General features: G+C 40.2%; 1 long non-coding RNA gene across 1 annotated transcript in view; it reads left to right on the forward strand.

Annotated features, from left to right (window-relative positions):
* LOC147261623 (uncharacterized) overlaps positions 1-13,634 on the forward strand; it is a 204,869-nt gene that overhangs the window by 20,298 nt on the left and 170,937 nt on the right. The gene's annotated exons all lie outside the window — the stretch shown is intronic.

A 13,634-nucleotide genomic window follows, 5' to 3' on the forward strand; every position in this document is an offset into this window, starting at 1 on the left:
GCCGTCAGATTTTTGTAATAGCCCCTCCCCCTTTTCAAAAACTAAACATACTAAATTATTTCAGCTTATTATAATCATTACAATGCATCCTTCAAATGACTAATTTAAGTAAGTAATGTGAACATGATTTAATAAAACATGAAAGAATAATTAATGATTGCTCAAACTTTTAATTAGGAACAAAATCTGGGTTTACCGTGTATTTATAATTAAATTAATAAAGTCTTCATTCATAGATAATTTCCTTTGCATGTCTTTATGACTTTTGTACAGGAAATATGATTCATGATTCTGACAAAGATCAAATGCACAGAGATGAGCTGTATAGAATGCCTACATATCGGTACAACTCTATAAAAGCCAAAGAATCAAGCACTGGAATTATTTATTTACTCATTTATTTTAAACTAAAACAATTTCTGTCTCAGAAGAAAATCACTTCTGGATTTTTGACATCTGGTATGAAGAAAACAGTTTTGTTTTTTTTAAGGCATTCCCATGCGTTCTTTCTTTCTTTGCAGGTTCTTACTCTTAAATTACTTCCACGCTAAGATCCTGGTGGCTCTCCACCATCCAGAGACACTCACAAAGTTGAATTTTTCTATCTTTTTCTGTTTTATAACCACTCATCATACTTTTTTTTTTCTTTTTTTGCAAGATTTCAAACAAATTGTGGATTGGTAAAAAAGAACTATTTGCAACAAAGTGATAAAGGCTCATTGACCTGCTCTTTTTCTGTCAGGTAATTATGTTCTAATTACATTGCAAAGTGCCATCGAATTGGTTCCCTTCAGTTTATCTTTAAATTTAAGAAATTGAGTCTCTTGAATGTTAACCTGACTACCAATGCCATATAGCGAGTTAATTTCTGGCTCTTCTAAATTCACAACTTTTCCAAGGACTTGGATGACATTTGATTAGTGATATCCCTGGGTTCTTCAGTACTGCGGTTCAAACTCAGCCTTAAGTGTGAATTTTAATAAAAATGCAGTGCAGTAATTCCGTTGAACGTCTGGTTGCCCGCCATCTCGGGCATATTTTCACTGTTCTTTAAACGCAGCCATCAAATACTTTTCTCTGTCTCTTTCTTTCTTTCTTTTTTACACTTTGCTTCCACTCACTTCCCAAGTGTTTGTTGATTGTGTGAGCTGGACTTGCTTGAGTACTCTTGATGCTGTTGCTCCTTTTTAAAAACAAAATTATCAACAACAGAAATCCTTGCCTTGACTAAATGAAACCACTTGAGGCGTGTAGAGAGGATGGCTTGATGTAATATCATGAACTGGCGTAATGTTTTCAATTACTTGGGAACACTCATCTGCAACAGCCAGTATTTTAAGTCCCTTTGGGTTCAAGATGCCTTTTCATATACGGAAGCATGAAGTACAAAGTTTTCACTGTTAATGCACGGTTGCATCTGCTTTTCCATTTACATAAATCAGAAAAGCTCTTCCTTCTCATTTACCTACTGCTGCTACCGCTAATTGATATGTCTTGATAGAAATGAAACCCTGCAGCAAAAACATCCACATTTGTTAAGAGGTTTTAGGAATTTTAGCTTAATAATTACTGCATATTCTCGCAGGGAAATGACTCATCTCAATCAGAGTGTGCAGTAATGTATCTCTGGGAAATGGACTTGTTTTTAGGGGTCTTGAAGATGCCGTGATGCTCACAGAAACAGTTTCACAAGAACGACGGTCCTTAAAATTGACAAATGGAGCATCGCAAGGATGTAGACCAACCTGGAAATTAGCAAGGTTAAAGAAAAAGCCCTTGGGATTTTTTTGTTTTTTTTTGAAAATGTAGTTTAAAAATTTGAGATGAACCCATTTTTGTTCAGTACGGTAATCTTCACCATGGCACTTACTGACAATTCGAGAGCGTTACCACTGCTTCTGTCGTCACCGCGGCGCTGATCAGTGTGAGAATCTCTGTAGTCTTGTTAAACCACTTGTTAGCAGCCGTCGTATTTCAGACGCATTGACCAATTCAAATTTGTGAAGTGTCATATTTTATATTGAAGAACAAGCCAGTCTTACCCCCAGACCTTAGTTCGGGCATTTACGTAGGCATGTGACCAACTTTTCATTTGCGTATTTTAATGAAGAATGCATAAAATAACAACAAAGAACAAATAAACATGACAAACGGCAACGACATCTCCAGCCACTACCCCATAATCACAGACACAATAGCAACAATTTAATGACCATCAAAGTAATTCTTAGATGTTTGTTTTTTTTCTGACACAAGTTTGCCACGAGGAGGTGGTGCAATGGCAGACGAGGTTACTGGACCTCGGACAATTTTTGGGCTTTTAGGCCTCATTTTTGCACCACTCAGCTTAGACAGGAGCACTGCGATGTGATGCTATCATTTTTGCAGAAATAATCAGGAAGAGAAGGTCCTTTAGCTGCCGCATACGACACAACACATGATGGAGAGTTTGCCTTTCTGCAGCTTTTCTGGCAATCAGAAATTGATTTGAGGCATTTTTCAAGCAAAAACAATAAACTTCTCTGGTTGTCGTGTCTCACGTTTGAGGAATCTGTGCTTTTCTGTTTCTTGTTATTGCAAATTAGATATTTGATTCTTGATTGCTGTTTGGTATTTGTCTCTGTCTTTCCTCCGGACCATTTGCAATCATGGTCTGCTAAATAGTCGATGAGTCGAGCAGCAGAAAAAAAGAGCATAATAATTGACAAGATACTCATTAGGAATTACCTTGAAAATCAATCTGCAAGAACAGAGGAAGGCAATGTAATTAAATCCCACAAATAACTGTGATACTTGTTTTTTTTTTTTAATTTGCATTCTCCAGAAAGCGTTCCCTATAAATGTTGAAAGACTCGCATAAGACAACTGGCATGGCGAGTGGACGCGGGAATAAAGAGAAATAAACTGAAGAATCTGATATAAACAGAACATTTAAGGAGCATCTCTAGGTTACAAAAGGCATTCAGTGACTGAAGGTAGAGACATATGGGGAAGCCAAGTCATGCTGAACATTGAACGGTTTTGATCTCCTGCAAGAGCCATTTTCTCTGAACCTCCTACTTAATGTTTTGACACCGTTATACATGTAAATGCTCAGCACGACGCTCATGAATACTGAGAGCTCTCTTTTGCACATGAATTGTCAGAGTAGTTGGAAATCATTTAATTCTTAGGGGATGGTGATTAACACATGCATTCATTTCAGGTTATGCACCTCTTTGATGCCGAGAGAGAGAGAGAGAGAGCAGAAGCAGTAGAGCGAGTGGGGAAGATGGAGTGGGAGCGAAAGGAGGAGGAGAGGGGATGGGAGGAAAAGACAAAAGAACGAGAGAGGCAGAATGAAAGCCACGCAGGAATAGGACAGACAAATCCCTCATAACTGTGTATTACTGATGTGTGGAAACGCAGAAGGGAAAAAGACTTCATTAACACTGTTGATACTAAGCACAGTCTCATTCAAAAAGCACAAAAAAGCACTTTGCATTCGCAGACGTTATCAGCGTTGCTCTTAGCTCAACAAAGCCTGAAACGAGAAGAGGCGACTGCATATTGTGCCATAAAAGCCACCAGCAATTATGCAGTCATTTCCTTATATAACAACATTGTTCTTCACTGACATCATATTTAATTAAGAGCAAAATTCCTGCACATTTCTGTGTTGTCAGTGGGGTAACTGTGATGGGTGTTGGGGGAAGAGTGGTTTTTAATCATATATGATGCCAAACCAATAAGGAATAAGTGAAAGTGGATGCATGAGAGGATAAAAGAGGCACAGATGGGACATTTGATGCTTGCTTTGCAATATAATTATTAGATTTAACCATTTTAAATGATATTAAGACAGTAATTATGTTGCTCATGAGTGCCTCATACTGTCTGGAGGTATGTTCATTGCTTCACTGCTGATAATACGCCGACACCGTCCTTTGGGTAAATATCTCATTGTTTTTAAAGGTCACGTCCCAAACACTGATTCATGGCTCACATGAAAGGGCAGACGTTCCTGGATAAAACCTGAGCTGAGGTCGTTTGCACCGAGCAGCATCCATCCATACACCAGATCGGCTGGAAACGTCCAATCTTATCACATTAGCTGCCTTTTGCCTGTTTCAAATTAAACCTACAACGACCTCCCAAAGGGCCCCCCAACTGTCACGCGAGAATCAGAATAATTCACACACTTTACTTCGTGTCAGCTAACGCACTTCATGTGTCGCGGCTGTCTGAGCAAACTCGATGGCTCTGTTCTTCCATATGGAACCTGTCATTGATCAAAAGAGTCGGTCTCCGTGGCAGCCGAGAATTCGTATCCTGCTGTCGTTGCATAGTCCAGACCCCGTGGAAGCAGGAAGGTAGCGGGCAGAGGTGCCCTCCAGACATGAATGTATGAAACCTGCATTAATTGTACCTTTTTTCTGTCATCCATTCTGAGAGACGTTTCCTAACCCTGACGGAAGGAACGATGGAAAAAAAAAAAAGATATAATCTAGCCAAGTGTTAGATTCTTGTCAGATGATCTCATTACACTTTATATGACAGAACCTCAGTATCATAGAAGCTTGATTAGAGAACGTTTTCAAGAAGTAGTGATGAGTAAATTTTGCAATTCCATTTGCAGATTAATACGTCTTTCTGCTCATATTAATTGAAATTATCTGCCAATTTGGAAAATGCACTCATCATTATTTTTCTGGGTGAAGTCTTGAGTTGATAAATGAATCCAACACTCTCTGCATGACTTTGTCTGGTCCACAGCGGCAGCAAATAACAGGTTTGTGTTTTAGCATGAGCTCACTAGCAGAATGAACATCAGCTCTGTTTAAATACTTCCTTCCACATTCATACGCAGCTGTAACCTGACTTGATAGTTTGTTACACAGAACCATCTGGAAAGTTCTCCATGGCAGACACTTTGAAGCAATACTACTTTGAAGCATGTGATTGGCTAAATCATCCGTCTATCATGTTGTCTATCAATGGACTAATAGAGAAACAGCAATTAAACATAGTTTCTACAGAGAAAAGCCTTTTTTTTCATTTACTCTTCTTTATGGATGCAAACCCCTCCAGGAGCTGCTTTCTTTCTTAGTTTTTTTTTTTTTTTTTCCAACTCCTCTCCTCAAAAGGTCCTGATTGGCTGAATCACTTATGTTGAGGACTCATAACTTGAAGCCAGGCAAAATGGATTCTTGTGTGTTGTGGTGAATGTGGCTCCTGCACCAGGTAAACGTTGACTTCACATGAAACCAAGACCTGGTTCCAAATCATCCTCAGTCCATCACATAACATCAAAATGAGTCGCTCCTTACAGAGGTCTGCTGACGGTGAATAGGACTTCTCACACACACACACACATCTATATATAGATATAGATATATATGTGTGTATATATTTATGTGTATATATGTATATTTGTGTGTGTATATATGTGTATGTGTGTATATTTGTGTGTATATATGTATATGTGTGTATATATGTATATGCGTGTGTGTGTATATATATGTGTGTGTATATATATAATATGTATATATATGTGTATATATGTGTGTATATATGTGTATGTGTACATATGTATATATTTATATATATGTATATGAGTATATATGTATGTATACACGTGTGTATATATATATACACACATACGAAGAGAATACATATTTGTGTGTGTAAATATATATGAATATATATGTATATGTGTGTGTATATGTATATATATGTATATATATGTGTATATATATATGTGTATATATATGTGTGTGTATATATATATATATATATGTGTATATATATATGTGTGTGTGTGTGTGTGTGTATATATATATATATATGTATATGTATATATATATATATATATATATATATATGTATGTATGATTAATTGCTCTAAAGCTCTTGTTACTAGATTTTGAAAGTATCAAAGGCTCCATCCGTGAACGTTTCAGCTGCTACGCCGCTGCCATGTTCTACCTACCCTGCACGGTTCTTTAGAGTTTTGAATTCCTGGAGAATTGCATCAGTGACAACAATTGTGGTCAGTGTTGCTGCTCCAGTTTATTACAACAATTGAAAAACATGATAACCTGTCATGCTCTACGTGTCTTTGGTACCCTCTGGCTGGGGACAGAACATAGAAATCAGGACCAAACAAAGCCTGCGTGCCTCCAGAGTTGGTGAAGATTACTAGTATCTAAGGCTCTCCTGTGTGGAGGGAAAAAGTAGAAGTATCGTGAAGTTCATGGACGTGATGCAGCACAAATGGCCTTCTTCAGCGTGTCGACTACAATGATTATTGACCACGGTAACTGTTGCTACCCTCATGTGGCGTGTCACGGATGGACCCGTTGTATTTCAGGCTGACTGCTTCATATCTACTTCACAAGTTGTTCCTGGTCTTTACTGAGAGTCCTTGCAGTAAAATCTTGAATGTACCGCTTCCAATAAAGAAGATCTGGCCTGCAGTGCCACAGAAAAACAGAAGGCAAAGGACACTTAATTCCGACCTTGTACATTTCGGTTTAGATAAAGGAATGACATTGAAACGTTTACGGTGATGAGACGGTTTGCGTCTCACCACCGATTCTTGGTTTTCAAAAGGAGCCTCGTCTCTTATCTACTCAGCGGCATCAGTTTATCAATGCTGGTTCTGCATCCAGCCTCCTGCATCACCTCCTCCCCACATTCCATCTCAATCATTTAATCAGCGTATTAATGATTTTTAGTTCCACTCTTACTTCCATCTCATTGTAAAAGTTCAGCTTGTTTCTATGTACAGAATAATACAATTTGTGGTGCACCTTTAAGTGGAGCACTTTTTTACATTTTACAAGAGCGCTTTCACTAAGTCTTTATAAAAGAAATTACAGACTGTCCTTGAAAGTTGCTTTCACAGAGAAGAGTCTTAAAAAAAGGGAAAAAAAGAAGCAAAACTTCTGTGTGAGTGTAGCTGTATTTTTCTTGAAAAGAAATCCACACTGAATAGTTAACCACAAAAGAGAAGCGAAAATGCAATTTACTTTCCCCGCGTTTATCTGCATGTTCGAGTGTATTGGGGAAATAAGATTGTGATTGGGGACTTGGGGAGCGAGAGAATGAGGTGATGCTGCTGGTATCATCACGAGTGGCCTGTCACTACATGTGGACAATCTGTGTGGGGATGATGGGGGACAAAGGAGGCGATTAGTTGGACAGAGTGCTCGTAATACACTCTCGGGGGACCAGTAAGTCAGGCAGCTCGATGCTGCACCCAGGTTCACTGAGCAATTAAGAGAGCTGGGAGAGTCAAAGTGGCTTAGCCTGATGCTCTGCAGCTCTGCGCCAGTGTTGAGAGCAGAGGGTCACTTTCAATCCCTATCAGTTCACCTGTGTGTCTTAATGCACCCATCCACACCAGCTAGAGGAGCTGAGGACTGAGCCAAAGGGACAAGTGAGGCCAATGCAGTACACAGGAGCAGTTATTCTCCCCTTTCCCTGTAATTACGTCTGACGTATCCTTTGGCTTCTCTCCCAGATCACTCGCAATATATATATTTTCTTTATACCCTTTTTATTCTCAGCTCCTTGAATGAATTATTTGTAGTGGGGTAGAGGGAGTGAGAGTGAGAGTGAGAGAGAGGGAGGGAGGGAGGGAGTGAGTGAATGAAGAGCTTTTCCCTCTGAGTAAACACACCAATAAAAGAAGAGATGACGGCAATAAAATGATATGAAAGGCATCATTTGCCCTTTTACCAAAATGGGTTTCAAAGCATTATGAGATACGCATTATTTTTAAGCTTCTAGAACTGTGATTCCCAAATTGGGGTACATGTAATACGGTTACATGGCGTGCGGGGGATGGGGATGGGGGGGGGGGGGGGTTTGGTAACCTCTCACAATTCATCCACTAACAATATGCAGCATTTTTTGCTCTTTCCACCTGCATCCTAGAGGACCTGCTGATTCTCATCCTCTGATTGGCTCAGACCCTGATCCATCTCATGCCACTTGCCTAAAAGACAGCCAATCAGAGGCAGAGTAGGACTGTGGGCGGGTCTTCTGGTGATGCACACTCACTAGGCTTATATTTCCTCCCTTAGATAAAATATGACCTCTTGGCTCCCATTATGTGGCCTAACTTGCTCAGATATGGATGAAAGGTGGAAGTGATGTAACCCCACACCCCTGGGAGCTGAAGAAACAGTCCCATCTGTCAGACCCATCCGCTCCATGACTTCAAGTACCATGGCTAGCTTAGCCACCGGTGGTGCTAGCGCTACACGCAAAGGCAGATGGAGTGCACGGCGGGAGGTTGAAAGTTTCACGCGGTACAAGAATTTGAAAAGTTTTCAAACATTTTTGAAGAGTGCAAAAGTCTTAAGCTGTAAAATTGTTCTGACATTCTAAGTGAAGGAACCTTGAGTCAGGATTAGTCATGCAGGAGCCTTTGTTGTAAATTAATTTCTTTTTGATGCACAAACAATGGATATTAACTGTAATAATCCTGGCTGCCACATGAACAGAATCAATTAAATCCTCTTAAATATTCCATTTTGTATTGTGGTTTGACCTCCATGAAAGAGAAAATGTAAATTGCCATTGCATATTTTTCCCAAATATTACCCATGACCACCAGACAATCAGAAAACCCAATCAAAACCTTATTGTACTGGAAGCATTTTAACAGCAAGGCCTCTGGACACTTCTCAATCCTCAAAAGGTGTATTTTTGATTTGATTTGATTTTTTTTTTTTTTTCCACCGGCAGTCAGCAAGACAAGCAAGATTACAAGAATGAAGGCAGCGATGCCTTGAGGGGAACAATTTCCAACTTACTGGCGGCACATTCAAGAGTGCTCTCTCACCTAAAGGTCCACAGAGAAATCTCTGCTCCAATTTACAGCCTTCACAAGAATGTGAGCATGAATGTCCTGAAATGAGAAATAAGCTCTTTGTACATTTCATTAATTTGGAGGGGGGAGGGGGGAGGGGGGGGGCGATGCATAGAAAGATCAAAAGGCCAAAACTGAACGACACAACAGTCAGTGGTTTTCCTTCTCCCTAACTGTGTGCATGTGTCCTGCTTGGCTTCATTCTGAAGCCTCTGGAGAATGTTCATGCATGCAGGAGTAGCACTCCCGTATGAATTCTGCAGTATCACCTCATTCAGACACATTTGCTTGTTTCGGTGTTTGAAAATCGCCAGTGAGGGCAGTGTTAGGTCAAAGCCTAGAGCCTCTTAATTGAAGTTGTACATAATAAAGGAAGTGTGAGGTGGGGTGGGGGGTGGTCTGTTCATTAATAATTGATCAAAGAGCCGTTAAATTGAAATGTGTTTGCATCAATTAATCATCCCCCCAGATGCCACTTATCAGCCTTTTCCATCGCATCATCCTACAGGCTACAGCAGTTGTGCTGAGCCTAAACCCTCATTCATCATGTCTCAGTGTGCTCTTAAAGCTGGCCTCAAGTCTGTGACAGAGTGATTAAAACACTATTGCCATTGAGCACCCGCAGGCTTTACCCACAATCTCCTCTGAAAATTGGTTGCAGTCTGTAGTGTGTACAGTGTGAAACTTGATTACCGTGTTTCTATGGGTTATTGATATTCTTTGAACTTTGGCGGGGTGGTGAGCAGCTCTGCAGCAGTCTGGGGTGACAGCTTCCGTCACTAAAGTGTTGGTTGAGGGGCCAAATAAAAGTTAAGAGCTGCCGAAGTGTTGTGGGGTTTAGAACTATGATCCTTCAGAGGGTAAAAATAAGGTTGCATCGACTGTTAATCAGTTTGCCTGCTATACAGATGTAATTTCTGCAATACATTCAAAGTGATCTTTAGCTTTGATTGACACTGTCACAGATGTTTACATTAAACACATTTATTAATCAAGTTGTGGTTTTTAAAAAAAATATTTTGGCTCTCTCCACGGCACACATTAGAGGTGCAGAATACTAGAAATACAGGAATGCACACCACTACATTCCATCCATCCATCCATCCATTCATTTTCTACTGCTTATCCTGTTAAGGGTCATGGGGGGGGTGGAGCCTATCCCTGCTGCCTTCAGGTGAGAGGCGGGGTTCACCCTGGACAGGTCACCAGTCCATCACAGGACCAACACATAGAGACAGACAACCATTCACACTCACAGTCACACCTACGGTCAATTTAGAGTATCCTGATGCCACCAGATGAAAACGCGTAAGTCTAGCTTGTGTCACCAAAAATGGTTTAAGTTATCATCATCATAAACAACAACAACAACAACAACAACACACAAACACTATTTAATTTCAGTTGCAGTTTAATTCATAATTAATGCTCCAATCAATGAGTGTGTTAAGTGACCCATATTGAATGCATCTATTGTACAGAGGGATAATGCACTAAAAGGCATGTGTGTATGGTGTGTGTGTGTGTGTGTGTGTGTGTGTGTGTGTGTTGTATAATGACAGGACAATTTGGAGCACACTGTCAGGAAAAAAAGAATTGAATTGAATGGATTCTTTTTCTCAAAAGATACAAGAAACGATAGGACCTTGAGCACATTGTGGGGAACATGAAGCCTTTGAGAGTGCAAACCTGTCAGAGTGTCATTCAAATAGTTGTGTTTGCTTTAACTTAGTTACTGAGGAGTCAAACAGAAACCAACTCTATAGAAAGAAATCGATGATATGTGAGGAGTGAGGTCAACGCAGATGTGTTATTTTTCTAATGGCCACCAGGGGGCACCTCCACCGGTTGAAAATGTCTTAAAGAGTTTATGGTCTCATTTGTTGGTTTCAAGTCTTCTTAAATTTTTAAATTATGGTCCCAATTGTGACTGATGAGATGCTGTTGAGTCAGGATCTCCTCTTCAGCTCCAAACTAGAGGTTTTCACAGGACCAAAAGTTCATGCCCGAACCACAACACAACACCCATATGTTTGGCCTTTTGTTATTTTGAATATTGCCTTCAGAAAACTTTTGTGTCTTCGCCAACGTAGAAGTGTTCGCTGGTGCTGCCTGACTTTGACGTGACATTAGCAATCAAGGATCCGAATCTGCACCAAGATAGTTCGCGATGACAATAAATGCACATTTTCAGTTCAGTGGAAATTGTTATTTTGGCGTAAATCCACTTTTCACAGATGACTCAGTTCAAAATGCCCTTGCTTGCACAGCTTGTCAACTGAATCATCGAGATTTTCAGTTACAAGAGTTCCTTCTCGTCAAATCTTTCCACATTACAAATAGACAGGCCACTGGTAATCGCTCTGGTTAAAATATTAGACTGTCTCTCCTTGTGGAAAGCCATCTCCATTTTCAAGAAACACTAAGAGTAGAACCTCTTCTGGTGATAAACGGAAATGATATCATGGAGCCACGATGCAGTAACAAACATATTTGTAATCCTCTTTAAAAAAAGGAGAAACTCTCCACGAGGGACAGCATTTTGGGATAAGATCTTTATAGACACTGACACTTCTCTTTTCAGAGACAATAATGCAGCTTCTTTTGTTTATGTCTGTTTATCTACCCCCCCCCCCCCCCCACACACACACACACACACACACACCATGGATTTTCCTCTTGTCTTACCGATTTCCAACAGACTTTTCTTTGTAGTCTGTATTTATTGCTCGTTTTTCAGTGTCACTACCCTCTTGGGTAATATTATGCAAACTGATCGGGTCTTGGAATTTCAAAATGGAGTCCACATGCTAAAAGGTGTCATCATTCAGGCTGGGTTCAGTAATTTCACACAGGATGTGATAGCAGAAGATCACCGCCCACGTCAGCATGAATTCTCTTTGCCTCTGAACCTCTGATTGTGGGCTGCTGTGAAATGACGCTCTCCTCTGCTGTTATCCTCTAAGTTATACATGTACACATGTGGCGCCCTCGAAGCCTTTTACATGTCCTGTCGTTTGGAGCTTTTAGGATTCTTGTCTAGTGGGGGGAGTATGAGAGCAGCAGTTGTATATGGGCCTGTGTGTATATATATTAAAAAAAAAAGTACTACTTGATGGGGTCTAATGTGTGTGGCGGTTTGTCATGTCTTGCCGAGGCAACCTGAGGAGAAGGTCATGACAACCGTGACGTGTTCCAAAGAGTCACCTCCATCTAATCTCTGTGAAATCAAAGCCCCCCCATCTTTTAATTAAGATGAAAGCACAAACTGATGCCTTTTTATATTTGCTACCTCAGTGATCATCCAGGTTAATCCAAAAAGGGATTATCTCCACCGACTGAGAGTGACCACTCATGTAATAAACAGGTAACGTGACTCTATTTCGGAGGCTCTGTGGCGGACTAACACCGCCGCCCAGCTACAAGTCATAATAGTCTGTCCCACCAAGCCGTGTTTGGAAATGTCTCCATCATCTTTATTTAACGTATAATATCTCCAGGCTACGTCTCGGGCCCACTGCTGTTGACACAAAAATGATCAATGACAGTAGATCAGCCCCATGGGAAGTGTAAGATACACATCACATGATTAATGGCTTTGCCAGCTGTCACGAACTATGCCGGCCAACACAGTGAGGGCTTCATAAATCATAAGCATTCTGACACATGAAGTTTTTGTGCACTTTATAAAAGCCAACATTTTTTTTTCCGTGTTCATTTTCCTCCCTTTTTGATTTCTCTAGCACTCTCCGGGAATATAATAGGATCAATTTTGCTTCCAATTTTGTTGGTTTATGGTTACACGTTTCTGTTGACAGTATTCCTGTTAAAATGCCTCCAGTCTAATGATGAATTAAACATGAAATTTATATAAGATATCCCCCAGGAAAGTCTGTCATGCACTAATGAATGTCTCTAAAACCTGCATTAAGTGTTTACCACGAAAGAGAAGAAAGACTCCCAAAACCAATCCACAGCAATGGAGGCCTGAAGTACCACTCCTGCTTCTTCTAAAGTGCTCAGGGCGAAAAGTATTAGCAGAAAATTGGCTGCATGCACATCTGACACAGAGCAACATGGAAATCCCATTTCAGTCCCTGTATTTTTTTCTCTCCCTCTCTCTTCCTGTCAAATGTACGCCCGAAATTGACTCACATTTCAGCCTCGGCTTGATCTGTGAATCCCAGAGAAAAAGAGAAACTGTCTTGATTTATTTGGTTTACTGGGATACAACAGAACACTGGGACAGCTGCAGCTTCATATTGATTTCAGTCTGATTAGCAACAACATTTACACATATCAGGAAGTCATTTTCAAACACAAAAAAAAATGCTCAATAGAGCTTTAAATGGTCTATAATGTTTCATCTGTTGCACATTATGTTTGTTCAAAGTGCCTATTCCCCAAATTTCCCTGGTGATTATTAGCTTCTAGACTAAACTATTTGGGTTGTTTGTGTGTCTTAGAAAATTCTCCTCATTATAACTTCTGTTCTTTTTTTATGCATCTGCATTCCTCGTGAATTACTCTGCCGTGGTCACTCCTTAATGGCTGTATTAGTGAGACGGGTCACCGGGGGACCATCGGCAGAATGATTATAGATATCCAGCTACCAACCACCTACACAAATGTATGCACCAGTTCATTATTCAAGCATTCGTGGACAGTAGGAGAAGGACGTGGTGTTCAGAGGGTGTAATAAGGAAGGAGAGAAGTGGGAATTAATAGAAAGTAGAGCCTTTAATAACACTGTACAACAGTGAGGCCGTTA

The sequence above is a fragment of the Aulostomus chinensis genome, chromosome 5 (genome assembly GCF_037954235.1).
Source record: "Aulostomus chinensis isolate RoL2024-O1b breed Wild chromosome 5, RoL_Achi_v1.0, whole genome shotgun sequence".
In the NCBI taxonomy this organism is placed as follows: Eukaryota; Metazoa; Chordata; class Actinopteri; order Syngnathiformes; family Aulostomidae; genus Aulostomus; species Aulostomus chinensis.